Source organism: Oncorhynchus tshawytscha, linkage group LG11 (genome assembly GCF_018296145.1).
Source record: "Oncorhynchus tshawytscha isolate Ot180627B linkage group LG11, Otsh_v2.0, whole genome shotgun sequence".
NCBI classification, from domain to species: Eukaryota; Metazoa; Chordata; class Actinopteri; order Salmoniformes; family Salmonidae; genus Oncorhynchus; species Oncorhynchus tshawytscha.
Genome location: NC_056439.1, coordinates 13430750 through 13434861, shown reverse-complemented (window position 1 = coordinate 13434861; position 4112 = coordinate 13430750).

Here is a 4112-nt window from a genome sequence, read left to right as displayed (position 1 = left end):
TGATCTTAGGCTTGTGAGCGGCTGCTCTGCCATGGAAACCCAGTTTGGAACTCGGTAGTGAGTGTTGCAACTGAGGACAAACGATTTTCACACACTACGGAGCTCTGCAGTAAGGTCATTCTACTGCCAATGTTTGTGGAGATTGCATAGCTGAAATAGCAGAATCCACACATTTGAAGGGGTGTCCTAATAATATTAGTGTATTAGGGTGATAGTCACAGTAGGCACACACATGCAACTCATGAAGCAACAGTACACCCATCATCAGTACCTATAATCAAAAAACAAATGGTCAGTTTTATAACTGAAAATGTACAAATATTTGTGAAAACTAGTGATATATATGACTCAGAGTCATCTTCTGGCTTCAAAGTCAAAACCCTTGCGGTTTGGTAGCTTTATGTAATGTAGTTGTGTGATAAAGCTTCAGGTGCACCAGATGCATCAAACTCTTTTGTTCATGCTGCACTTAAACCTCAATCACACCAACATTGTCATTGCATTTTGGTACACCAGAAGTACATACATTTCCAATGGAATGCTGCGTTTGCGTTGCAGACAGTGCATTCTGTGTGGTGCATACATTGGATTTAGTTGGATCTATCGAACTGTATGCATCAAACGGTATGCGCAAACGGCTTGACAAAAATGGTATCAGAAGATGAATGTTGAACTTTTGTTGCATACATATCCAGATGATGCTGCTTATCATTTAGTGCAATAACGCTGTCAGTGTGATCTAGGTTTGTGATCTAGGCATAGGCTACAGTGCGTTCTGTGTACCATATGCTTCAATATTTTCAACTCATGTGTTGCATTACCTTGCAGAGTCCAAACTGACAATAACTATTGTGCAAATTTGTCTTCAATGGCACTGGGACAAATCATCATTACTACATAGAACTGTTCTGTAAGTAATTTAGCATGCCATCATGCTAGTGATTTGAAATGGGAACAACCAGTTCAATGTATTGATGGTGGACATATGGTGTAAGAAAAAAAACGGCTCAATAAAATCGTCTAATCTATAGCAGAGTGCTAGGGGTGTGCTGACATTGCCATAATCGTATTCATAATCGTATCTGTAAATTGAAAGTCAGATCTGGTGATACTCATGTTCGGGGAAAAAAACGAAAGTGTTTTATTATGCCTAAATACATGTTGGCAAAATATCTCCCTGCAAAAAAACCTGCAGATTAGGAGTAGCACGCAGAGGGGTGGGTATGTCTTCAATTTGCAGCCGGCAGCCAAGTTTGCTGTCACTTAGTCTGAATGCATTTTACCACTTAACCTTTTTTTCCCTCTACCCTTGCCCTACTTTTTAGATATTATGCACATTGATATATTGATAGCAAAGGTCCTTGCCATGTGAGTTATCATAGTATCAGGCAGCAGTAATCTAAATGATCAGACCAAAAACCTGCAAGGAAAAGTGATCAGGTGAAATTATGAAGCAAGTGGATGGAGTGGACAGCTTCACTCTATCCAATCAGAGCAGCAGGATCAATGTGCAGCCAGCCCTTCTCTTAATATAGACAGGCAAGCTAGCAAGTTGAGTTATTTAGACCACGCACATGACTGACTCAAAGACATTACCTTATGGTTTAGAAACTCAGTGACTGACACAAGAAACATGCTTGCTGGCACCTAAAAAAAAGCTTTTTTCCGATCATGGATAATTACAAAAAAATACTCAGATCATAATAGTATTCAGAAAATTGCCCATATCTGTTACGATATTCGTTTTGTCAGACAACTCAGCACACCCCACACCCTCTTTCCACACACCACTACTTTTCTTTCCACACTCCAGTCGCCATTTTGAGCTGCAGCTTCCCCCTCTCATATCACAAGCCCAATAACAAGGCAGTGGGCCTCAAGGGACCAGGGTTCCAGTTGGGAAGCACGCCATTCTATGTACCCAGAGGAAACAGGTGGTACTACAGTTTAAATGACAATGAGCCCAGAAAGACAATTCCCATAGACGCCCCAATTGAGTACCACAGTTTGAGTCATTATACCAATAAAACCTAGCGATAAAACCCGGAAATGGTTGAAATATTTTTTTTTCCCATCTAGGATTTTAGAACTACTTCATATAAGGCCTGTGTTTCGTGTAGGCTTACACTGGCATGACATTATGATAACCGTGCAAATCTCTCTCGGAAAAGGCAACTTTCCTCAATATATCATGGCACATTTCTCCATGCAAACTCATCGACAAGAAGCAAGTAACCTAGCAAGTAAATATTATAGCCTTTTTAGTTTCTCCTGTAAATAATTAATATCATGTATTTCTCGTGTATTCTTGTTTATCATTTTTCGAATCACCTACAGTTGAAGTCGGAAGTATACATACACTTAGGTTAGAGTCATTAAAACTCGTTTTTCAACCACACCACACATTTCTTGTTTTGGAAAGTCGGTTAGGACATCTACTTTGTGCATGACATAAGTAATTTTTCCAACAATTGTTTACAGACAGATTATTTCACTGTATCTAAATTCCAGTGGGTCAGAAGTTTACATACACTATGTTGACTGTGCCTTTAAGCAGCTTGGAAAATTCCAGAAAATGATGTCAGCTCAGGGATTTGCTCTTGCAACTTTTACAGTTACTAGTCCAACACTCTAACCACTAGGCTACCTGCCACCCCACATTATTTGAGTGAATTGGAGGTGTACCTGTGGATGTGTTTCAAGGCCTAACTTCAAACTCATTGCCTCTTTGCTTGACATCATGGGAAAATCAAAGGAAATAGGCCAAGACCTCCCCCAAAAAATTGTAGACCTCCACAAGTCTGGTTCATCCTTGGGAGCAATTTCCAAATGCCTGAAGGTACCACGTTCATCTGTACAAACAATAATACGCAAGTATTAACACCATGGGACCACACAGCCATCATACGGCAGGTAGCCTAGTGGTTAGAGTGTTGGAAAAGTAACTGAAAGGTTGCAAGATCAAATCCCTGAGCTGACAAGATAAAAGTCTGTTGTTATGCCCCTGAACAAGGCAGTTAACTCACTGTTGTTAGGCTGTCATTGAATATAAGAATTTGTTCTTAACTGACCTGCCTAGTTAAATAAAGGTAAAATAAAATACCACTGTCATGACGTTTGCCTGGGGGTAGGTTTATGACAGTCATAAATACCTCTTTCCCCCTTTTTCTTCTCACTACCCTACTGATGCTACATTTGCAAAACCCTTGGTTAACATAGAGATTCTGGGAACATCAGAAGGTGGTGGGAAATGAACTATATTCTGGTAATCCGACCAATGGAACATATGCGGTGGTACTTAATAAATATGATGTCAGTTCGGTTGTCATCTGAGACATTCTCACCAATGATAAGATGACATAAACTCTAAAAATGATTTCTAAGGCCCTCTGAGCAGATATTATTTTGGCCATACTGATTGATTGTGTTAAGGAGCCCCACATGCAAAGCTATTTATTTGTTGTGTCCCTCCCCCAATTTGCACCTGGCTAGGGTAGAGTGTGGGGAAAATGCATTGTAAAAAATCTGTATCAAAATAATGTATTGTAATAGCATTGTGCAAGTTCCCGCAAGACATTGTGTAGTTTCACACACTACAAAGGGTAAAGAGTGTGAGAAAAGCGAGAGACAGGCAGACAGGCAGGGAGACAGACAGGTTATTGGTGCTATGTTGAAACAGCAGGCCTAGGGAGGAGGCACACAGCAAACATTTTTGTTTAATTTTGGGGGGTTTTCACCTACACACACACACTTTTCCACACTTTTATTACCCTCAGGTCCAGTGGACACGAACACCACATATGTAGTATAAATGTGTAGGGGTGTACAGTGTGAAAGGTGAAAATGTGTTATTTTACATGTTCTTCACAGAAAATGAGTAAAGGCCAATGAGTCTCAGGTTGAAAAGTTATCGATTGTATCATTTTTTTTGTAAACATTGAAAATGGGTCCCACAGACCTGAGCACCACACATGGGTTAAGTTTAGTCTAACTCAAAAGGTCAAATAGGGGGTGCTTATATTTGTCCTGTTTCACAAGTGTGTAGCCTGTACAAGTGTGTGTGACGAAATGGAAATGTGTTTTTTGCATATCTCACTCCCCCTGAGACACCC